The 25,926-nt window shown below is 36.8% G+C and overlaps 1 protein-coding gene across 22 annotated transcripts in view; it reads right to left on the reverse strand.

The window, feature by feature from the left end:
• Window positions 1-25,926, reverse strand: part of LRRC4C (leucine rich repeat containing 4C) — a 1,339,817-nt gene that overhangs the window by 109,242 nt on the left and 1,204,649 nt on the right. For 13 of the 22 annotated variants that reach the window (XM_024347053.3, XM_024347051.3, XM_024347050.3 and 10 more), the window contains one exon: window positions 17,893-17,972. The exons of the other annotated variants lie outside the window; for them this stretch is intronic. The gene's annotated coding sequence lies outside the window, so the exon portion shown is untranslated. The remainder of the gene's footprint in view (window positions 1-17,892; window positions 17,973-25,926) is intronic. 22 annotated transcript variants of the gene reach the window in all.

Here is a 25,926-nt window from a genome sequence, read left to right on the forward strand (position 1 = left end):
AGTGGAATGTTTCAAAATTGCCTTTCTCATTTGTGTTACTGGACAATCATTAGTGCACACACTATTTTAAAATGTCACCCAAGAGAACAGACAAAATACTAATAAAAGGTGTTTCTGCAGAATGAAAAGTGCCAACTACAATTTTATTTGCAGCGTCTTTGGGGAAATTAATTCTTTGCCTCCTTTCCAAGACCTTCCATTCATGTATACTTTTGCAGAACTAATTATTTTTAAATGACTTGCATGTTTCCCATCTAACTGTAAAGAATCTTCAGTTTCTACAATTTATCCTTCAATAGTTTTGTTTCTACTGCAAATTAATTTTTAAAAAGGTTTTTCATTTTAAGTGTTTTCTTTATTTAGATTAAGACTATTATTTAAATGCACTGAGATATGTAGTTTGTAAAGCTTAAAAGTACCTTTGAATGGTATGTGTGTTTGTGCATGCATTTTGCACAGAGAGATCGTTTTGGCGATTAGAGATATGTTTTATCCAATTTAGCTTTTATTCCTCAAGTGGTTGAGCTTCCAATATTTCCCACGGGATGAGTTTCAAAATCCAATAGCTTTTTATTCTATAGAGGCTGTCAAATACTCAATAGCCTCCACATTCATTAAAATCCTTATTATATAATGTTGATCTGGTTTATCTATAATTCCAATTGCACCTAGCATTTATATCTTTTATCATGTGTGTGTTTAAAACCCCTCCCCACAACTTGGGCTTTATTTAATAACTTTTAATCTATCTGTATATGGCCCAAATCCAATTCTTTCATTATTTGCCTGACTTTTTCAGTGTTCTCCGATTTACACCTTTCAAGACGTGTGGTGCCCACAATAAATAAAATACGACAAATACAATTTAACACAAAGAAAATGCAACATAGCCCAAAGATCACAATCTTTAGACTCAAGATAAACCATATTCTTAGTCTCAGTTCTTTTCCTCACTATCTATAGGTATATGAGAAAATAGCCTACTGTTTCTTCAAGGCCTTTATTTATTGATTCATCTCTAAAGTTGAAATAATACTTTTGACCTTACAGATTTGTTGTTGAGGTTAAATGAGATAACGTATGTCAAATGCTTAGCCTGCATGGAGAACATCTAAGAATAATGTGACAAAAATAGGCACTGAATAAATTAATGTTATTCTTAATTGGAGTCATCAATGACACAATAAAGACTTGTGATATCCATTTATTTACTTTAACTGATTTGACTCTCATAGCTTCATAAAGTTGAAATATTTTCAAAAGTCATTTTACTTCCCATCCTCTGCTGTCAGATAGAAATCTACCCAAACAATGTTAAACAAATAGAAGTCAATCCCCTCTTCTTAAAATAAAAGAGTTACTACAATAACCCATAATAAGCTGCTATATAGACCACAGTTATTGACTAAGACTAAAGCAACTGTAAAATATGAAGAGACCAGTAAAAACTTTTGTGGAAATGAATCCCTATAAGCTGCCTGCATAAAAACATGAATTATCTAGACAGTTGAAGCCACCTAAAACAATAGCCTAAATTGAATATTCCTAGAGAAACAGACATGAGCTATTTGAATAGCTAAAACTTTTGTCGTGAATTGGCCTGAACTCCATTAAAAAAATTCAAAAATCAAAGACAGGGATGATGTGGCCTCTGGAGACTTTAACATTAACTAATTAAGCTGACTCTGAAACCAAGAAAAATTTTAAAAAACTAAAACATTTAACAAGGTGAGCTAGGGAAAATGGACCTTTCCTATAAAGTTTCCACCATCTTAAGTTCCATTGTCCTCATTTGGTCTCACCTTTTCAAACGGGCTTTTGCCACTTATATGTGAGGTAAGTATGGTAATATCTGGAAGTGTGACTATCATATTTGAGTGAAGCTACCTAACTAGTGGAAGATACAGATGTTCTAATTGGTTGTATAAACACTTCCTTCTTCATCTCTGGAGGATTGCTTTCTACACAGCAAATGCCCAATATATTGCCCAATTCTCTCTCTCTCTCTCTTTTTTTTTTTTTTTTTGAGACAGAGTCTCGCTCTGTTGCCCAGGCTGGAGTGCAATGGCACGATCTCGGCTCACAGCAACTTCCGCCTCCCGGGTTCAAGCAATTCTCCTGCCTCAGCCTCCCAAGTAGCTGGGATTATAGGTGCCCACCACTACACCCGGCTAATATTTTTGTATTTTTAGTAGAGACAGGGTTTCACCATGTTAGTCAGGCAGGTCTTGAACTCCTGACCTCAGGTGATCCGCCCGCCTCGGCCTCCCAAAGTGCTGGGATTACAGGCGTGAGCCACCATGCCCAGCCTATATTTCCCAATTCTTACTGACATCTTTCTTTAGATTTAGATTCAAAATACTACACTTCTAACTGAGAGACTACATAGATATGTGATAAACACTATTCAATGCAACTTTACCTGAATTATCTTATATAATTCTCCCTAAAACCACAAAATCTAGAAATTATTACTCCAATTTTATAAAAAAGTACATTGAAGCTCAGAGAGGTTCAGTGATTTGCCAGAAATCATGCAGTTAGTAAGGAGAATACCAAAGCGGGTGTTTAATCTCAACTCATCTTGTTCAAAGTCTTAAGCTCATTCCACTATGACTCAGATGAGTCTCCTAGTATATCGGCAACAATGATAAGCTAGATCAGTATTAGGCCAATACGTTCACTATTGGGTCTTTCCTCTGGTTTGCTATACAGAAAGGCTCTATATACTTCCTATGACCAATTTTCTACAAAGCCTCAATACCACCACAGCATCACATTAAACTCCACTCGATCCCAGAATGCAGTTGTTGCCTTGGCAAATGGCATGGATTGTTGCCAATAATATTTTGCTAGCACAGATTGGGCTTTAAGCCCATATCTTCTTGTATGCCCAATAAGATGAAAAATAATCTGTGATCTTTCACACAACATTACTAACCTTGCTTATGCTTGAAAGTGGTCTGAGGCCAGTTCTTAGTCAGATTCCATAGATTAAATATAGAACATCAATAGTGAGGCCATCTTACATGTTGCACGGAGCGCTAGGTCTAAGAAATCTGAGTTCTGTTTTGGCATCTGGTCCTAATAAGCGCTATGATCCTGAGAAAATCCATTTCTGGCCTCAGTTTTTAAAGATGTAACCTGAGGGGACAGCTTAAATTATCTTCTAGGATTAAAATGTAGTTTATATCGCATATATACATATGTACATATACACGCTGCATATTTTGCATTTCAATAGTTATTTAAATGCCTGTTAGCTCAGCAGGTATTCACTTAGACTAGGGAATTGGCAGTTCTCTGATTTTACAGAGTCTTTTATCTCAGGATGCTGGAAGATCTTACATCATTCATTAATTAAATCTCACATCCTCCCCTCCTGAAAGGTAAGACCTCAAAGGCTGTTTTTCTCTATCATCACCCATATGGTGCCAGAATATGATATTAACTTTGAAACACAGCACACTGAAAATCTAGCCACTCACACAAAGAGTGTTCTCCCTGCAAGAGTGTAGAAAGGGAACATCCTGAGAATGAACTGCATGGGGAAACTAGAATGGAGAGGTGTGTAATTGTTATGATGGGAGTCTTTGTCAAATGAAGTTGGTGTTAAAATTGATTAAATCAAATATATCTTCCCCTTCCTCTCCTCCCAGTGGATTATGAGCATCAGGTAAAACATCCTATATTTATCTCTCTCAATCTGCATAAGTAGGTGATGCTCCTTTGAAGATGATGGTTATGATGATGACAGTTTTTAGCCTACCTGTATCTCTATTCGCTCTTCCTTTAACCACAGCCTGTTTGTGAAGTTAGAATTAGGTCAGTAAGTTTACCACTGACACTCATCCCCCCGAAATATTTATGTATGTATCTGGTTCAAAAAGTCATAGAGCTGAAGCATAGGTTGGCTTGTTTCTGATGAGGGGAGGAGGGAAAGGGAAACACAGGGAAAGGGAAAGAGGTGAAAAGTCTTAGGCTGATGGAGGGTATGCAGTGTCCCATCCGAATGCATGATGACTCCCCTGCATTCAATCATTCCTTGTTGAGAGCAGAGGGTTATGGTTATGTGAACTGTAGAAACCATGGGTGCTAAAAAGAGGAGGAAAGATAACAAAAGTACAAGGAAAAAAAAGTACCATAGAAAATCACAGATTCCTAAACATGGTTCTTTGAAAATGAAGGAACCTGATTTTCTTATTAACATAGATTGTTAATTTTTAATATTTTTAAAAAGAGGTGCTATGAAGAGGTAAAAGATCTACCACTCAGAGTGGACTTGATGCCTGCTAGGTGAAGAGAATGATGAGTCATATGTTAACCCACATAAACCAGAGAGCAATCTGCATGACTGTTTATGATTGCTGGTTTGCAGAAGAGAAAACTGAAGCTGACAGACATGATAACTAGTAAAAGTCAAAGGAAAGATTCAAATCCATGTCCTTCAGACTCCAGGGTCTCCACACTCCAGCCAGAAGCTTTTTCTCTTTCTGTTACCTCCTATCTATCTTGCTTTCTCATCTCCTTCAATCATCTAGTCTAAATAGAATTCTATTAGCTAGCAGAGAGTTACAGTTATGTAACCCTCAACTAAGCAATGTCAGAAAGCCTGTAATATTTACTGAATAATCTCCACATGAGAAGTACTGCATTCTTCCAGTGAGGCAAAATCCATTGAATTTTTATCCTCACATTTGCCATTGTTTCTGTAGCTTCCAGATTAATTGGCAAAGCAGAATGGACTATAGTTTGGACTTTATTCCAAGAAAACTACAAGATGCACTGTCATGTGCAGCCTTTTTATGAGAATCTTACTTCAAAGTAAAAAAAAAAAATCTCTCCTAAGGGAAGGGAGGAAACAGGTAATAAACTTTCCATCTATTTCCATGCTGAAAGCTATTATGCTATACAAATAATCCTACATTCATCTGGTTTATGGAAAGCAGAATAAATGCAGCATAAGGACTAGCAGGCATATTTTCCTAAAGCGCTCCACCATGAATTATAAGCATCCACTAACAATGATCCCTTGCTTGTGGAAGACTGCTCACAAATCATCTTTTCAAATATAGGACTCTTGTCTGCACTCAAGAGGTTTATGTTTGTGAATCACAGCTTTTCATTTGGTCCAGTTTTTTCTTCTCTCATTTGGTAAATATGATAACATGTTGATAAAGTATGAAGTAAGTTCCACTGACAGTGTTTTCCCTTGGCATCCTGGGAAGTGATCTGTTTAGGTTGGCTGTACAAAATCTATTTACTCAGCAAACCTAATTTTAGCTAAGGACCAATGAATATGTATATTGCAATGACACCACTGTTTGCAAACAATGTCAGGCTATCTTGCCAGATCAGGATGCACAGACCGAACAAGATGTGAAATATTAAGGCACATCAGAAGTTTTAATTCTTTTACAAAGGGAGGGAAAAAGCAGTCACTTGGGAACTCAGAAAGTAATAACTCATTTACTTGAGAAATATTCAAAGCAAATTTAATCTTCTCTTTTTTCTACCTATTCAAGGAATAATTGTCTTCTTTATCTATTCCTCACCCTCTACACAGCCTTTTCCTCTGTAACTATTGCAATATACTATTTAAAACCCCACATTTTAAAGTCATTTAAACTTTTCATTTTCACTTATGGTTAATATATATATATATATTTTTGAGATGGAGTCTCATTCCATTGCCCAGGCTGGAGTGCAGTAGCGTGATCTCAGCTCACTGCAACTTCCGCCTCCCGGGTTCAAGCAATTCTCCTGACTCAGCCTCTCGAGTAGCTGGGATTACAGGTGCATACCACCAGGTCTGGCTAATTTTTGTATTTTTAGTAGAAACGGGGTTTTACCATGTTGGCCGGGCTGGTCTTGAACTCCTGACCTCAAATAATCCACCCACCTCAGCCTCCCAAAGGGCTGGGATTACAGGTGTGAGCCACCACACCTGGCCCTTATGGCTAATATTAATAGCACTCCACATATTTGTCAGGATATCAAACTATTTTACAAAACACATACAAATGAAAAAAGGATAAAACAAAGCTGTCATTTCTTCTTCCAATATATTTTCCTTAGGAACTTTGAAACATTTTCCTAGATTATGGGACCTAGATTCTCGCTGATTTATTTTCTTTTTAAAGCCTGCAAGGGGGACTGGCTGAACCACATACTGTAGACCTGATATGCTCCAGATAGTTTTGCACTTTACACTTATAAGTTAATAAATGACTCTTCAAAGACTGTGGACCAGAAGAAAATTTTGAGAACACTCAGAGACTCAGAATCTGATCAGAGCTAATTTGTGATATGTTTTATTATCGTGATGTTTGTGATATCAGTCATTTCTTTCCAATGATGAATCTCAGTGAATAACATACTTCTCCGTGAACATAAACTGCAGTACTAATTTCTCATCCACATCCTTGGCAGTCAGAGATTTGAAAAGGACTCTGAGATTCATAGCTCAGACTCCCCTTGGAAGTACTAAATATCAGTGATGGAAGAGAAGAAAGGACAGAGACGTTCAGCAAATGCTCAATGTGGAGATCTGTATGAGGTTGTTTTTGAAGTTCACAGATCAATAGAATTTAAATTTATTATTTCGTGTTAGTATATTTTCTACTTTCAGAAAAAGGGACAACAAAGTGATAGCTTTTGATATCCAAGTCACTGACTTAATTTTCTGAGCTTTCTCTTCAACTGCTGCTGCCTAGCAACTTGAAAATTGCCTTCTTATCCTACTAATTTGGGGTATAAGGGGTGTGTACCATGCACATGTTTACCCAAGAGGGAGAAGAAGAAAATTGGCAGGGGATGAGGAGGATTTGATGACCAATTAGCAGCAGGGTGTAGGCAGGCACTGAACATTGATCAGAACTCCCAGACTTCAGTTGGGGTGATTTTGTGGGTGATGATACACCTAACAGGGATTAGACACATAGGAGAAGAAACAATTTTTGTGAGAAGTAGGAACACAATGAATTTATTTTAAGCAGAATGAATTTGAGATATCTATGGAACATCTACCTACAGATTGCCAAAAATCCGATGGAAATAGGAATCTGGGGTAAGAGAAAGTGATAGCAATTACTGATAATCATTCGCATGTCATCAGCAGCATGTAGGTGGTAGATGAAGACAAAAGGATGAATCAAATATAGATGCTTAGAAAGAAATGCTCCTCTATTTAGTTTCTAGTCTTCTCCATTTAGTTTAACAATAGACAAATATGTCCATAATAATTAACCATATGCCATTTAAAGCAGCAGATGCCCCCTTACTTTAAAAGGCCACTGTGTTGCACAGTGTTCACGCCATCTTATTGCAGTTATTTGCTTTCATGTTCATTTCTCATCAGACTGTAAGATTTGCAAGGGCTGGCACAGAATAGAGTTCCAGTAAATATTTGTTTAAATAACAAGGAATGAATGAGTACACGTGGAGTCAGAACTTCATGGCTGGGCGTAGTGGCACATGCTTGTAGTCTCAGCAACTCTGGAGGCTGAGGTGAGAGGATGTCTTGAGCCCAAAAGTTCAAGACCAAACTTGGCAACAACAGAGTGGCAGTTTGTCTCTTAAATAAGAAAACAAAAAACAAACGAACTTCACGACTAGCATTCACGTTCAGATTTACAGTAACTCCCCAGGACAGAAATAAAGTAAAATGCAAACTCTAACAAATTTTATCAAAACTGGCTGTAAGATGATATGTCATTTTGAATATCACCGCACAACTATTTTTATTATAATAATCAATAGCTAATATGGTGTATAGATATCCATATATGTATATTTGTATACACATATAAGTACATTAAATTATCAACATATACATTTATAATAAACTATATAGTCAATATGCAATGAAAACTATATTTTAATTATATCTGCCTATTTAAAATTTATTAAATGCGTATTAAGTGCCAGGTACTAAATCACTTTAAATTATCTCATTTAATTCTCCCAATAACCCTAAGATATTTTTATACCTATTTTAGAAGTGGTTTAGATAGACACAGACATTTTAGAATTAGGCATATAAACAGGTTTATAGATGTTTAAAATGAACATTCAGTTATCTAAATATTGACACTGAAGACCCTATATAGTCTGGTTGTGTGTGTATACCCACATACATATTTAATATTTACACAGTTTATATTTCACATAGAACATATTTGCATGCACAGATATAGCTAACTTTCTCCTTATTTAAACACTGAAAGTTTTGTATCTTTTTTTATTTCAATTTTTATTTTTAGTTCTGGGGTACATGTGCAAGATGTGCAGGTTTGTTACATAGGTAAACAAAAGTTGTGTATTTTTAATCAAGACACTAGTGGCTGAAAATGGCAACAGAAGAGTCAACTTTGTCTTTTAGCTAGGTAGTTTGTTTCTTTGAGACAGAGTCTCGCTCTGTCACCCAGGCTGGAGTGCAGTGGCATGATCTTGGCTCACTGCAACCTCTGCCTCCTGGGTTCAAGAGATTCTCCTGCCTCAACCTCCCAAGTAGCCGAGATTACAGATGCCTGCCACCACACCTAACTATTTTTGTATTTTTAGTAAAGATGAGGTTTCCCCATTTTGGGCAGGCTGATCTCGAACTCCTGACCCAAGGTGATCCACCCGCTTCGGCCTCCCAAAGTGCTGGGATTACAGGCATGAGCCACCGTGCCCGGCCAAAGTCAACATTTTTATATCTCTCTTCACATAATGCAAGTAACAAAATGAAACATCACTTCTACTCAATTTCACCCACCTCTGTAAGACAAGACAAAGTTTCCTGTTATGCATCAAGGCCTATGAAATAAGCATTTCCTACTGCCAATGTATTAAGAGACCTCAACTCGGACCATAGTCACTTGCTAGGGACAATAAGGGTAAACATCACTTGTTATAAAAAGTTGCTAATCAAATGCAATAGTAATGTTTAAAGTACTATACAAATAACATTTAATTTTTTATTATTGCTGTACATTTGTTCTTCTCATTGTTTTGGAAGTTGCTTATTCATCAATTGCAATTCTTCAGAATGTGGCCAAGAACAAGTAAAAGATTAAAAAGCCAAAACAGTGAAAATAAAATTTTCCAAGTTCATGAACTAAATATCATCCCTCCTCTCATGGGAGATTTTTTAGGTGCCATTTCTCAGAGACTGTTTACTCCTAATACAGACAGGATTCTCACTAGTTTCATCACATCTTGCCTGGACTACTGCAGACGCTTTCTGTTTTCTCTGCCTCGATTCTTTCCTACTTCCAAGCCATTCTTCACATGAAAATCTATCATATTATTCAGAAGCTTAAACTTTCCGTTGGCTTGCCATTTTCTATTGGATAAAGTCTGGAATATTTTACATGCTTTAGAAGTCCATGGTTGATTGAGCTCCTGGCTATCTTTCTAGCTTCCTCAACTAGATTTTTTGTTTTTCAGTCTTTAGCTACACTAGACTTTTAAAAATCCCTTTATTTTAATGCCTCCCACTCTGGAATCAGGACCTTTACATATACTGTTGCATCGACTTGTAATGCTCATTCTCTTTGCCTTGCTGATGCCCACTCATTTTTTAGATTTCCACTTAACAATCAATTCCTTATGAAGGCCTATCTTGTGTCCTACATGAGTGGGGTTTGTCCATAAGTATAGCAACTGCGATGGCTCAGTCACAGCATAGATCACATTTAAATTTATAGTTATTTAACTGGCATTATGTCATCAATGCTTACTTCTGCTAAATCAAAATCCTCAAGAAAAATCATTTTGTTTTGGTCGCTAATCTACCAAAACAATATATGCTCTCTTACAGCATAGTATATAGCACATTCAATAAATACTGTTAATCAGCTGATCAAATACAGTTATTTAGAAAAGGCAAGATAGAGATCCTAGACGCAGAGAGCTGATATTTTGATGCAATTGATACAAAAACAGTATTTTTTTAAAAAAGACAAAAATAAAAGTCTTAGTAATCTGGATTAAGAAAAATCCTCATACTTCAATTGTTCTAAGAGCTTCCTATATCATAGTCTAGTACAAGAAACAATATTACAATGACAAGGACCTTGAGTGAACAATGAAATGTTTAAAAGCATTTAGTATTCATTTTTAAATAAGCAAGAGTTTTAAAAATAATTGTAAAGTGATTTTCATTACTTTAATTGTTAAAACATAGGACTGGTATTTGAAGGGGTAATGTTCACTTGGTCTGAAGATTAATTTATATGTTATGCCTTATCTAACAATATTAGGTATATGAATAATAAGAGCTAACACTGTCTGCCTGTAAGTGGTAGACATCCTTCTAAGTACTTCACATTTATACTCTTATTTAAGCCTCACGAAAACTCTAGAAGATACACATTACTCACTACACTCACCTTATATATGAACAAAGTGAGGCACAGAGGGTTCTAAGGTACTTCCCCAAGGTCATACAGTTAACAAGTACAGGAGACACGATTCAAAATAAAGCTGTCTGATCTGGAAGCAGTTCTTTTTAACACCTGCTAAGCAGCAGTATTTAAGGGTCCCCAAAGAACATACTTTGTTTAACCAAAGTTTTTTTTGTCAGCTAGAATTAAAGTTCATCTAACAATGCAAGGCACAATGCTAATCATTTTGTAGAATTCTCTCATTTAGTCTTCAGAACAGTCTTGTAAGGTACGTATTATCACTATTTCCAATTTATAAGTAGTTACATTAAGACTTAAGAGGTTAAGTTCCCAAAGTCAAGTAGCAGAGTCAAAACCCTGAGCCCCAGATCCACTGACTGAGCTCTTAATTACAAGAGTTCACCTATCTAGTAAGAGAAGGATGTTTTACACAAGCTCTACCTCAGTGCTACTGACTATTTGGAATGGATAAAACTCAGACCAGGCTCATGTCTGCAATCCCAGCATTTTGGGAGGCAAAGGTAAGAAGATCACTGGAGCCTAGGAGTTCTAGAGCAGCCTGGGTGACATAGTGAGACCCCATCTCTACCAAAAAATTTTGAAAATTGGCCAGATATGTTGGCACATGCATGTGGTCCCAGCTAGTTAGGAGGCTGAGATGGGAGGATCACGTGAGCCCAGGAGGTCAAGGCTGCAGCGAGCCATGACTGTGCCACTGCACTCCAGCCTGGCCAACAGAGAGAAACCCTGTCTTAAAACAAACAAAAAACCTTACTTGTAGGGGCTACACTGTGCATTAGAGGGTGTTTAGCACATCCCTAGTTTCTATCCATAAGGTGCCAGTCTAAAATCAAAAGCCTAAAATCAAAACTTTTTTTAGACTTTGCCCAATGCCCTATAGGTAGAGACACAAGGTTTCTCCCCATTGAGAACCACCGTACTAAGTAGTAGATTTTTTCTTTGGATGCTTTTGGATGAAAACTAAACACATTTCCACTGCTTTATCTCTGTTTCCAATTACCCTGATTGCAGCACTTTTGTTAAAATAGACTATCTTTATGCAAGTTAAAAAACAGAATTTAAGCAGCAATTTCCTTAGTTATATTTTGGTTTTGTGGATTATCCACACATTTAGAAATCATTTAACTATCTTGTGGCAGGACAATTCTTGGCTAACTTTGAAAGATCAGACAGATATAATAGTCCTTGTCTCACACAATTATGCAGATTAAACAAAAATATGCTTGTAAAACATTTAGCCCAATAGCTGGATTATAATGAATGCCCAATTAATGTTTGTGATTATATTATTAGCATAACTATTATTTGTGTAATTTTCACAGATTACTTTTCTAGTTTATCTTCAAATTTCCAGAAACTATCATACTTCCTCTCCAGATTTACTGAAAACATTTACTTAGACGTCATAATATGTGTCTAAATGCCAAAGCAAACTTATTATATGGATATAACCTTAAAGTCAATGGGAGTTGAGAATCAAGACACAGTGACAAATTGTTGAAAGAAAATATTTGGCAGTAAAAGCTCAAATACCTAAGTGTATGGATAAGGCATATTCCAGTTATAAATGAGATACGAGTCGTGAAAAGTGTTTTCACTATAAGAAAAACTTTCAAAAAATGGTTCAGGTTTTATTCTTCCCTCCATACATATCAAAATGACACTCATTAATTGTGTAGCTCTTTACCAATTATCTTTTAATACAAAAGTATTAACAGAAACCTATGTACCAAACCCAAGAAGAAAATATCTAGAATCTCTAGCGTGATACAATCTTCAACCCAATTCCATGGATCTGTTCATTCTCTCAAACCTAAACATATTTGCATGGCCTTATTATTATTATTATTTATGTTCTTATTTTTACTCAATTGCCTATGCTTTGCTGCTTTATATGGCCAGTGCCAGAACCCTATCTCAATATTTGCCCAGGCCAGTAATAAATGCTGAGACATTATAAAGAACAAGTGCCCAACAGAGAAAGAGCTACCAGGGTGCGCAGCTTCATTCTGCCAGTCATGGCTCACAGTGGGCATGGAAAATCCTCTTCAGCCTATGAAAAAAAACAGCTACCACAAGGCCACTGCTCCAGGAAAAAAGCTCTAAGACCCAGATTTGATTTTTAAACACATTTTGACCTCTAATATTTAAGAAAACAAAGCAAACAGCATGAACACAAAAGACAGACGTTTTTAAGTCTCAAGTCAATTATTTCAGATGAAAAAGGAACTCTCTAAAGAGAACAGCAGCTGCTGGCTTAAGGAGCTATAGGTCCTATCAAATCGTAATATAGCCCTAACTACTCCTCTGTAATTATTATTTTCCTCATATGACTGCATAGTTCCCATGGAAGCAAATAACTTTTAAAGATTCAATCTTTGTTCTTCCAAGAGCTTATGATATATCAGTAGAACTAACTGGTATCTGTTAATTCTTTATTTCATGGGCATAGAGAAACATATACATTCCAGCACCCTCCTCACCACCACCTTCACAGTTAGGTGGGGCCAGATGACTTGTTTTGACAAAAGGATTATGAACAGAATATAGTGTGTTGCTTCTAGGGAAAGGCAGAAAAAAGGTCCCTGAGGCACCCCGCTCCCCCAGCTCTCTTTTTCCCTGTAATAGCAATATGGAAGCCACATGTTGGAATGGCAAAGCCATTAACATAGAAGCAGATTAACCCCTTGACACAGGACTTGAGGGGGAGCTGCCCTGGAGAACAGCAAGGCCCACAGTAGACTCTGCATACACAGAAAAAATAAATGTTTGTCATGTTAATCCACCAAGACTTCAAGGTTTATATATTATCACAGCGGAGTTCAGACTGTCCTGACAAATGTGTCTCCTAACACAGATTCTAGTATGAAGTAAGTGCTTAATATGTAGCTCTTTAAAAACAAATGTGCAGAGCTGAGAACACCATTTACTAGTAACACAGAAGTTGAGATATGGATTACAAAGAAAAAAACACAGTCATCTTGATTTATATTAAAAAGCAATTTCTGAATATTAAGCATGAGCAGACTATATATCAACCTACTAAATAGCTCAGGGAGTACTCATCACAACTCCATATTGCTGACTAAGGCACAGACAGGTCATAGTCACATAAAAATATTATTGCCACCATAAAGCAGCCCATATATGTTAGGTCCAAAGTGAATGAAAAGTGCAATCTAGTTGGAAGGGAGTGGATCTGTAACTTTTACCCAATTCTCATCTTTCTTCTGCCTTTTATCTAAATTGCTTATCTTGGCATAGTATAAGCTACTTTGTGAAAAAGAGAGGTCGGCACTTTCACTGCAGTTATCAGCCTGGTGGTACAGAGCATTAGAGGTCCAGAGTCTTGCCTCAGCTCTGCTGGGCAGTGCCTGCATGACTTGGACCTCTGATTAGAATCTTTCTTACTCTCTATTTGTCCACTGATAAAGTGGGCCCAATGACAACCCTAAGACAAGGTCGCGGTATGGATTAAGTAGCACTGTGTATATAAAGAATCTGGCAAAGTGTTTGGTATACGTTGGCACCCAATAAATGTTTGTTTAATTTCCTCATTCCCTTTCTCTTATTCTGCCACCCTTCATTCTATCTTCCTCCATATTTCCTTTCAATATTTTGTTTAGTTGTTTACTTGTTTTTAAACTAAAAAATGAAGATAAATGCTAGATAATCGTGAAAACCCTAATAAGTATGAAATATCTATGCCCTTGAAGTTTGAGTATTGCCTGGAATTTGGATTTGGCAGCCTGATTTGACAAAAATCAAAATAATATCACGATATCCTATACCACCGAAGTTGGAGCATGAGAAGGAACGGAGAGAAGTGAAAGAAGGATAAGCAACAGCACAAATGAGAAGGGCTGCAAAGTGATCTGCAAACAGCCACCGCTGAAAAGAGTTTACAAAAAATTCAGAGTCACATAGACTTAAATTAACACTGTGCACTTCCTGGATTTTAATTAATTCGGATATATTGACAACAAACTCAGCACAAATGGTACACTGCTTTGTTCAGTGGAACTCAAAAGGATCCAAAATTTATACGGCAGCACAAGTTTCACGCTATTGGTGTTCTTAAGAGAATATCTTCCAAGGGTAGGCAACAAAAGAGATGGGAGTGATATCTGCAAATCATTTCTTGTCTCTTTAAGTCCATCTCAGCCAACACAATCAATATCCAGTAAAAACGAATACCCCACACTGTAATTCCTCAACAGAGCCCTGCTCTAGCCACTGTTTCCTGACATGTTCTTAAATATCTGTAAGTTTTGAATGTATTTCAGTTTCTGACTTTGGCCCCAAACCTGCTTTTCAATTGGATAATGGCTAATGTTCTTTGGCTATCCTTGTTTCCGTCTACATTTGATCCTCAGGTTGCTTTGACTTTGGTAATACCAGATAATACCGCAGCCCCGTTCTGTTTAGGCAACAGCACCATCCAGGACAATCAGAATTCAGAGGAGGCTAGCAGAATCATTTTTTAAAAAATGGCTAAGCACAGCATATCAAAGGAAAGATATAAAACATTTCTTCTTTATGACCAGCCAATACTCCAATGTAACTTTCATGGAAAACACTTATTTGAAAGAAAATTGTAAATTCACCTAAGTTAGAGATAAGAAAATCTTTATCACATGAGTTTAAGAGTTGCAAAGAAGGAACATCTAAGGTATAAGAGAGTTAATATAGAAATAGATTTTAAAGAGGTTTCAGAATCACTTTTCTTCTCCCCTATCTTATTCATATACCTGCTGAAAGGCTGTATTTTATTTGCTAAGGGGGTATGTTTATATAAAAGGTGATTTTCCCTCCTGCACAGTCCAGAGAACTAGGCCCAGTAGAAAAATAAATCAACGGTTGATAAATGCAGAAAAACACTGCCTTAAAATGTTATCCATTATCTGTAACAGTCCCATACAAGACCTAGGGTTTAAGCTGCATTCCAAAGAACGACATTTAAATTTCAACATGGTACTACTTAAATTACTCTAACCTATGTCTCTGCTTTTGCTCTCTGTTTACAAACCTACAACATGACAAAGACTTGGTCTCAGTATTTGCTGTCTCCATGTGCAAATAACCATGTTCTCAATCCTTACTCAAAGTCTTCTTCCTTTACAATGTCTTCCTAACTCCCCAGCAGAACTGATTTCAATTTCTTTCAGCTCTCTAAGCATATTTTCCCCCAAATCTAGTGTTTTTAAGCTCAGACTGCCTTATATTTGGTTATTTTTCATGTCCGTATCCTCTATAGGTAAACTGACAGTACTTGGAACCTATCTTCTTTTTTGATCCTCATGTCCCTCAGAGTGCCTTGTCCACTACTTTGTAACCTACTAACCAGTATATGCTTGTTAAATTGAACTTAAAATATGAAAAGAGGGGGAAATCTCACATGGCTTCTTCCTGTTCATACTTGTATTAGGAAACTGAAGGGTCCAAGCTAATGTAAACGTGCAATATGTCAAGGAAAAAGATAGTTAAGACAACCAATCGCGTATCCAAGATTCTTAAGGCAGCATTCAGAGACCTCTATTAGATAAGGCCTTGTAAAGAGACAAAAACCAACTCTTCTCCCTTAGTAATGGATAGACTGTCTCTCTAGATCCTGTTTATTCCTAATTCTGTTAAATTTAAACTCCTACCTTGCTGCTATCAGCCAGAAACCCCAGCCAAACAGTAAAAGCCGAATGTTTTCTCAACACTTAATAATAAACCCAGAAAGGGTAGAAAGCTTTTTTATGGTATAGCAAGATGGGTGTTAGCCAGGCTGGATGGTACTGCCTTGGCATATAACCCCCAACAAATGTTTCTTCTTGAAAAGATACTCAGTTGACCCTTAATCTGAAGACATAAAACCTTCCTACACAAAGTGTTAAAGACCAGCAGCATCAGCATCACGTGCGAGCTTTTAAGAAATGCAGAATCTCAGAACGCACCCCCAGACAACCTGAATCGGAACTGGCATTTTAACATCATCTCCAAGTGACTCATACATAGGTAACATTTTTAAGAAGCGTGGATACTGGATATTCTGGCATCAATATTTCATTTGCTTCCTGGCAGTCTCTTTGCTCTAAACCATAACTTTATTAAAAAAAACTATTTGCTTTTCACACCCTGTCCTCTAACATTCCATGTCTTTCCAGGCATCCATTTGTTTTAAAATGTAATACAAAAAGAAAAAAGATTTCTCTAGTGTATAGAATGTATACCTTTCATTCACATTATATCATTAGATCCTTATGGTATTCCTGTGAATATCATCATGTATATCTTGTTACATGTTACTTATGTAAATAAATATCTGAGAACCTCCATGTCTAATGGTTTGAAGATGCAGACAGCTTCCGTCTATAGTCAACCAACACTCCAACCTCAGGATTAGAGAATTCTGATTGCATTATCCATGGAGCCCAGGACTTAAAAGCCCAGTCCTATCTTACTCTTGAATCTTTTGCCTTTTCAACTACCATAACCCAGTTTCTCCCACACAGAGACACTAAACATGCACACTCTTGATGAAAGCTTTTGTAGTGGCCATTACATAATGGATTTGCTGTCAGTTTGTCTAAAATGTGCCTGCTGAAGAAATGAAAAAGAAAAACCTAATCTATGCTTATAAGTAATGGAGTTTTCAACTAACTAAAACCTATATGGGCATTTCTGTCCTCTACAGTATGACTTTTTAATTGGCCTTAGTCATTTATGTGATCTGAACATTTTCAGTAATGAGTAACACAATATAGGTAATAATATTAAATATATATTATAGTTTCATTAAGAAAGCATTTATAGTGTTAGGATGTTTATAGTTTTAGAATGTAATATAGGAAATTGTCAACCATTTGCAAAACCAGAGCACATTTTCAAAGTGTTTAGCCTAATTCTAGGCCACATTCTAAAGTAAATATCTCTACACAATGCAAAATATTAACTAAAATTTAGGCTTCATCAAAATGTCTCAATACTGTTGTTTAGGCATAAAAATATGTTACTTTTATAAAAGCCTTTTGGTTATGAAATAATGGACAGGTGTCTGAAATTTAAAAATCGTCTGGGTAACTTAATTCTAGTACTTAGGGAGGCTGAGGTGGAAGAATTGCTTGAAGCCTGGAGTTCTAATTGCTTGAGGCAGGAGTGCCTGCAAAACATAGCAAGAGCCCTGTTTCTATGAAAAAATAAAAAGTTAGCCAGGCATGGTAGTGCACACCTGTGGTGCTAGCTACTCGGGAGGCTGAGATGGGAGGACTGTGTGAACCCAGGAGCTGGAGACTGCAGTGAGCTATAATGGCACCACTGCACTTCAGCCTTGGCAACACAACAAAACCCTGTCTCAGAGAAATGAATAAATAAATAAATAAATAACAGAAGTAGAGTATTAGAACAAAAAACCTTTAAAAGATTATCTAAGCCTATCCCTCATTCCATTTTTTATATTTGGAAGGAAAAGCCCAGAAGCCACACAACTTACCAGAAGTTCCACTGTTGTCTGTCACTGTCTAGCTGAGTAACTCTGGCCAGTCCCTTCTTTCTCACTCTCAGTTTCTTGCTCTGCAAAATGAGGTGATTGAAACTAGATGATGTAAGAGTCCCATACAGCCTGAAAATGCCATTTTTCTGCAAGACTAGAAACCACATCTGAAAACATTTCCTCTCCAAAAGCAACACACAAGAAGATGAAAAGATTTTTAAATGGCACTTGGCACTATTGATGTTCCAACTCGTTGATACTATAATCTCAGTTTGATACTTTAGAACCACATAGGTTGCTAGTATCCACCACAGACAAGCAAAGCAGAAGAGAAAGGCTGTTGGCATGCTCTTTGCCTGAGAAGTGTTGCAACTGAAAATCAGACCAGAGAGAGAGTAAATCATCTCCTCCCCCTTCTGAGGATCTGGTGACTCCTTCTGTCTGGGCCCTGCTTCAGGAATTTCTCCTAGAGAAATTTTTCACTGGGGAGCTGGGAGTCCAGCCCTTGACTGGACCCCAGACAAGGATGCATTTCCTCCTGGAAGGCTCCTTGCCTGGATAAGTCCTTCAAAATCAACCTAAAAAGGAACTCCAGTCTCCAGCGAGCTGTACATTTTAGCATCTTTTAATCAGCCGTCTGGACTTCTCTGGTGTTTTTGGAAATGTTTTTCTTCTTATTGCATTACAATTTTATTATGTTAATACACAAAGAGTTGGTATGCATAATTTTAAAAGGCAAATCCAGCCATTGAATGAAGAGTGTGTGATGATCACGGCTCATGCTTTAACTACATTTACTTATCTTCCTTTCTTCATTCTTGTATGGGACAATATCTTTGAAATGGCTTTTGTTTATTTTTTAAATGAGTTTTATGTTTTTCCCCTTTTCTCCTTTTCATTATTACTGCTTTCTAGCAGAAAATCAGAAAGTCGGGGAATGGTTTAAGTTTACAAAATCTGAGAGATCATCTGGACTTAAACCCAATTTCATTAAATGGTTTAGGAGATGTAAATGTAATAACAAGGCAGTATCCAGATATCATGTATGTAAAAGTGAGTACTGCCAAAGTCCCTAGTAATTAAGCCAATCATTAAATCAGAGGTTAATGGATTCGGTTCATTTTTATGACATACACAAGTGAACCTGAAACACTGGGTCCTATTAGCATTTAATATATAAAGAAAGCTAGTATCTGTACCTAAATAATTGCAAACACAATGTGGTCAACACAGAGGATACAAATTCTAGAAAAAAGTGTATCATCCAAAAAAAACCAATTCTGTTATCAGTAGCATCATTATTATTGTCATCTATTATGACAAGCTTGAACAACCCAAGTGTTCATCAAAGAAGCAATTCAATAGAACGTTTTCGGCATGCTCTTAACTAAAAAGAGAATATGGAATGAGAAGAGAAAAAATAAGATTTTTTATTCCAGTCTGAAAAAAAATATTCTTTGAAGCTCCTCATGGTATGCATGACAAATAAACATACATTTCTTGCTTTCTGCAACCAAATAACTGTATGTGCCTTTGCAATTAATTAATGTTGTCTCCAATATTTCTAGAAAATTAATGTCAAATTCATTTGAATGTGGCTTCTGGAATAACAGGACCTCTGGTCCATTTCCTGTATGGTAATGTAATGACAGCAAGATACCCTTTTAAGTTTTATGTGTTCAAATTGGTTTAAAAAGGTAAATTTCTACACTATAATTAATGTATACCAACAATTTTCAAGCAATTTTAGCAGTGGAGCTCTTCTTTGAAAGAACATCTTGGGCCCAACATAAGCTAAGGCGCTTTAAATGTCTATCACTGGCTAAGAATATACTTTATATTTTGTGGAACTCACCAAGTACCTTCCTAGAATTTGAAAGGTAGGTAGAAAACTATTCTTCAAATTCATACATCTCATATTATTGATGAGAAAACTGAGGCTACAAAAGAAGAAGTGATATGAGTATGTCTCACAACTAGTTAGTGGCAAAAGTTAGAATTCGTGACTCATTCATTTATTCAACTGATGTTTATTGAGAACCCTTCATTTACTCATTTTGTGCTAGGTTTCCTATGTATATCACTTTTTTTAATTGATCATTTAAATTTTATATAATTTTGTTATTATTTTATTTAATCATTTCCTAGCCATACGGAAAAAACTTATATCTTTTTTTTTTTTTTTTTTTTTTTTTTTTTTGAGACGGAGTCTCACTCTGTCTCCCAGGCTGAAGTGCAATGGTGTGAACTTGGCTTGCTACATCCTCTTCCTCTCAGCTTCAAGTGATTCTCCTGCCTCAGCCTCTTGAGTAGCTGGGATTATAGGCTCCTGCCACCACACCTGGGTATTTTTTTTTTTTTTTTTTTTTTTTTTTGGTTTTTGGTAGAGACGGAGTTTCACCATGTTGGCCAGGCTGGTTTTGAACTCCTGACTTCAAGTGATCCACCTGCCTCACCCTCCCAAAGTGCTAGGATTACAGGCATGAGCCACAGCTCCCAGCCAAAACTTATGTCTATTAACCAATCATCACATCTGTGTTCATCATGTCTCATGTGTAAAGAACTAAGAATGTGTTAGAAAAAGGCAAGCGAACCTAGAAGTTTATAGTCTGTTTAAGTAGTGGAGATGCACAAACAAGAAATTTGCTTTAAAGAGCTAGGATGACATTTAAGTGCTGAGTATAATACAGCAATGAATATGTTGGCCTCAGAAACTTATACTCCAAAATTTGGCACTTTGACATGCTGAACTGAAGAAGAAGCCTCAAGATCTCTCTGAGAACCCCCACTTCAGCCCCCCATCTGAGCTCTCAGTCTCTCAATCCTCTGTGTCCTCTCTCTCCCAAAGCACAGGATAAAGTTGTTCTCTGAAGTTTCCTTATCTAAAGCCCAGATCCACCAAATCAGATCCCTTTCCTGAATTTTCATTAACTGAACTCCTATGGTAGGAAGAAGGGCAAGTCTGTCAATACACCTGGATAGACTTTCGCCACAAACCATTGTCTGCTCTGCAGCCCAAGAGACTTTGTTCCAGGCCATTTTATGTTCTTCAAGCCCACTGAATTTTCCTAATAATCATTTACTCCCTTCAAAGTCATCCACACTTCCTTATGTCCCTTTACGTGGTAGGGTAATTGCTGTGGTTCTCTCCCATGCATGTTAATAAACTTGTATGCCTTCTCACTTATTAACCTGCGTTTTTTGAGTTGATTTTCAGCAGTGGTCTAAGGGGAAGGTTTTTTTTGGCCCTGAAGTACACGTTATGTAAAGAGAGATTCTTAAAAAGAGAGAGCTCATTGAGACTGACTTTAAGTATTTGAATAAGCCTCAAGGAACAGATAAAATTTGACTTTAAAGTATTTATTATTACCACTTATATTGTACTAAAGACAGTGGCATATTCCATGGCATCTGGATTGCTATAACTGTATAAATAGACTTTTTCCAATTAATAGCTCATAAAAAACTAGGACAAAATTGCATTATTAACATCAATAGGCTCCTAAAGAATTATTCAGCAGTTGAGCAGTTCATTTTTCAGCTACTTTGTTTGTGACCTCTGTTGTAAAAATCCTGATATTTTTCATCCATGAATGAACCCAGCAAGCATTTCAAAATTGACTGGATCTTCATCAGTCTTGGCCATTTCCTGAGACCAACTAGGAATTGTGTTCAAATTCATCTCTTATACAATTTCCTGACTTAATTCTCACCCAAGTCAAAGTTACCTTTCCTTCCTCTAAAGAATGTAACTCTGTACATTTTATTTAAAAACTATCTTAGATTTTACTCTATTATTTGCATATGTTACTATATTATTTATAAATAAATGCCATTTTTCTCAGCTATGTTAGAAGCCCATGACAACAAAAACCATGGCTTATACTTAAATACAGTGTTTTGCCAAAGAGGCACTTAGTAAACAGTCACTGTTGTAATTTGCTTTTAATGGAAAAGCCCACACATGTTACAGAATCTGTACTAGTCAATGAGTAGGTGCTGACAGCCTACAACTTGTGGCTTTTGATGATTTACTGATACGATCCTCAAATCCTAGGACCTTACCTGTGATGCATTCTAATGGTTTTCTAGTCTATATTATTCCATTTCAATCTAATTAATTAAACAAAATTATAGGTTCACTGAATGATAAAATTGATTTTATCATCATCTCTGGCTGCATGAATTCAATCAAATTATTAATCTATTCTAAGGATTATTTTATTTACTTGTAGAATATAGATAACAATATTATCTCTTTCATAGGATTGCTTTTAGTATTAAATAAAATGCTACCACTAGCATTGTGCTTGGGGCTTAGTGTTCAATAAAGTCATACTATTTTTATAGATATTATTATTTTAATTATTTCCACCATTATATTAGTATTATAAATTCAACTTTAGATATTTGAGAACTGTTAATTTATGCTAAAATTCTTAGATACATACTACATATTGTTAAAGTCCTAACTTTTTTTTTTTTGAGATGGAGTTTTTGCTCTTGTTGCCCAGGCTGGAGTGCAGTGGTGTAATCTCGGCTCACTGCAACCTCTGCCTCCTGGGTTCAAGTGATTTTCCTGCCTCAGCCTCCCAAGTAGCTGGGACTACAGGTGTCCGCCACCACACCTGGCTAATTTTTATATTTTTAGTAGAGACAGGGTTTCACCATCTTGGCCAGGCTGGTCTTGAACTCCTGAAATCAGGTGATCCACCTGCCTCGGCCTCCAAAAGTGCTGGGATTACAGGCATGAGCCACCATGCCCAGCCCTAAAGTCCTAACTTTTTATCAAGTGTTAAAGGAAAAGAAAAAAGACAATAAGTAGAATTGGTCCATACTCCTTCTAGACATCAAATACTCAACGTTATTTTGTTTTTGGTTCACTCTGAAGACTTTTGATTTAGTACTTCATCTCTGTAGTGATTAAGGACTGTGGAAAATGATAACATGGCATTTCATTTAGATGCTTCTTTGAGGTGACATACATGACAGATTCATTCTTCTAACTTAACTGTGATGAAATTCATCTCATCTTCTATTAGTGGCAGAAATATGAACAGAAGCATGTGGTCTCCATCATCTCCAATATTTGTACCAGAGAAGAAGATATTAACTAAAAGAAAACTGAAATATATCTTCTGTTTTTTTTTTAATAATTCTGGTTTGAGCCCTCAAATCATTCTATACCCATGAGGTTATAGGTAAAAGCATATTTTTTTCATCTTTCTTAGATTATAAAAGTAGGTAGTTCCTTTATAATACAATTCACTACTGATTTAACTTTAATCTAAAAAATAAGCATTAGAAATAAAAAGTATATGTGTGAGATACATGTTCATATTTCTTCTAGTATTGATGCTCATAGGAAGAAAAAATAATTTGTTTACTATTTTTGCCATGACTTATCAGAAATCTAAGCACGTTCAAACACACCAACAAAGAGAAATAATACCAACTGCTCAGTGGGAGATAAAGTGAGGTTGTTTCCTCAGGTGGAGTTTATGGTTGCCTTTCAATCACTGAAGAGACTGAATTTTTCCTCTATCTAAACTAATCTTGCTTGCTTTCAATCTTACCCACTCTGAGCCTGTAACTCCTTCCTTTTCTCTTTTTTTTTACTAATTTAAATATGGACCTTTTTAAATCACCATGTCTGCCATCGGCATCAACATTTCAAAAGACTTCTCCAGCGCACCCACTGAGTGTACCACACTTGTTTCATTTCGTTAATTGAATGGTTCTTAAACAACCTCATTATCTGCCCACAGCACTTAGCATTTTCCTATTATAAAGCTATCCTTTACAATGTCTTCTCTGCCTACCAGGAAGGCTAGAATCTTGCTTTTAGTGTCTCCCAACACAGGACTGACCATGGATCTTTAAACAAACCCCCATGTTTTCAGATCGCAATGGGTTAAGTGAAAAGAACCCATGTTGAGAACTTATTCAAGCCAAGCTATAAAAGGTGTACAATCCTATGACGAGATAACATTATACCCATTTCAAAAAGAAGAAAATGGAAGCAAAATGAGATTCTATCACTTATCAAAAATCACACAGAGAAAGTTTTTGGGGTGGGATTCCCAGAGCCTACACTCCAGGTCATTGCACTGTCAATACTGAACAATCATTGGGTTGCTCTCTGTTTTTTTGTGTGTGCGTTTTTTGTTGGTTTGTTTTTCTGTCTCTGAGGTCTTTGAAGGTCTTGATATTCTCCGTTGTCCAGACAGAGGGGTCACATCATCTTCCAGATATTTCTAGCTGTTTAAAGCCCTTTCCCTGAATTCTAGTTCTAGAAAAGTTTGGAAGAATTAGCAGTCATTTGTACATATATTGACTGCATATCTACAAATGACTGTAAGACAACTGAAACTAGGGAGTCTGGAAAGCTTCCTCTCCTTAGTAGAAAATGATGGTATGTCTCTTCTCTAAGGAGGTTTTATATATGCAGCTTAAAATCCACATAAAGAAAAATTCCCATATAGAGTGATGTTAACCTCATTTGTATGTAATCGTGAATCGAGGTATACCACTGTAGTAACTGCATACAGTAAAAGCCTTGTGACATGATTGCTTTTCTACACTTTCTTATCTTTGCTCCCCTACCTAGGATGCCTCTCTGCCTTTTCATCCTTCCCTGGCTAAAGCAGGCTCATTCTTCTGGGTCAAGTTCCAATGTCATTTCTTCTATAAAGCTTTTTTCAACACCTCTTCACCCTCAGTTCTCTCTCCTTTGAGTTTTCCCAGCACTTTATTCATTCATGTTCCTAAGATAGTACTTACTAACAGTGCATTATATATTTCTCACTCTATAGGCTAGATTTTTCAACCTCAGCACTGTTGACTTTTTGGGCTAATTTATTTTTGTAATGCTGCCTTGTGTGTTGTAGAATGTTTGGTAGCATCCATGGTCTCCCTCCACTGGGTAACAGTAGCATCAGGGTAGGTGCAGTGGCTCATGCCTGTAATCCCAGTGCTTTAGGAGGCCAAGGAGGAAGTATCGTTTGAGGCCAAGAGTTTGAGATCATCCTGGGTAACATAGGAAGACCACAGGCATGGTGGTATGACCCCGTAGTCCCAGCTACTTGGGATTCTGAAGCAGGAGGATCACCTGAGCCCAGGAGTTTGAGGCTGCAGTGAGCTAGGATCTTGTACTTACACTGGTCTGGGTGACAGAGGAAGACCCTGTCTCGAAAAATGAAAAAAGAGTAGCACCTCCCCTTCAATTGTGAGAATGAAAAATGTTTGAGGTAATAGATTCCCAGTTACTCTTATTTTCTCATTACATATTTTACGCATATATCAAATATCACTTGTCTCTCATAAATATGTACAATTATTACATATCAATAAAAAATATGTATTTAGACATTGTCCTCTGAGGAGTAGGTAAAACTGTCCCTAGTTGAAGACCACTGCTTGAGATCAGAGACTACAACGGCAGTGACTGCTTTTTTTCATCCTAAGAGTACCTGATACCCAAGAGTATCAGGCCAGAGCTTGCTGTTATCAGAGTAACAGCAAGCAATTATAATCTCTTGGTTGGAGGCTAGGCGTGGTGGCTCACGCCTGTCATCCCAGCACTTTGGGAGGCTGAGGCCAGTGGATAACTTGAGGTCAGGAGTTCAATACCAGACTGGCCAACATGGTGAAACCCCATCTCTACTAAAAAATACAAAAATTAGCCGGGTGTGGTGGTGGGAGCCTGTAATCCCAGCTACTTGGGAGGCTGAGGCAGGAGAATCTCTTGAACCTGGGAGGCGGAGGTTGCAGTGAGCCGAGACCGCACTACTGCACTCCAGCCTGGGTGACACAGTGAGATTCTGTCTCAAAATTATAATAATAATAATAAAAATTCTGACCCTTTCAATTATTTTAACTTAACAAAAGTCATCTGACATTCCTTATTTCTGTAGACTAGCTAACCACGTATTTGGACTGAAGAGCAGAACCACTGTGATCTTCATATGAACTTGTGATGAGAGATCTTTTCTCGCCTCAGTAGTGAACTGTGCCTGCCTACATTTATCTATT

The sequence above is a fragment of the Pan troglodytes genome, chromosome 9, assembly GCF_028858775.2.
Source record: "Pan troglodytes isolate AG18354 chromosome 9, NHGRI_mPanTro3-v2.0_pri, whole genome shotgun sequence".
Taxonomy (NCBI): domain Eukaryota; kingdom Metazoa; phylum Chordata; class Mammalia; order Primates; family Hominidae; genus Pan; species Pan troglodytes.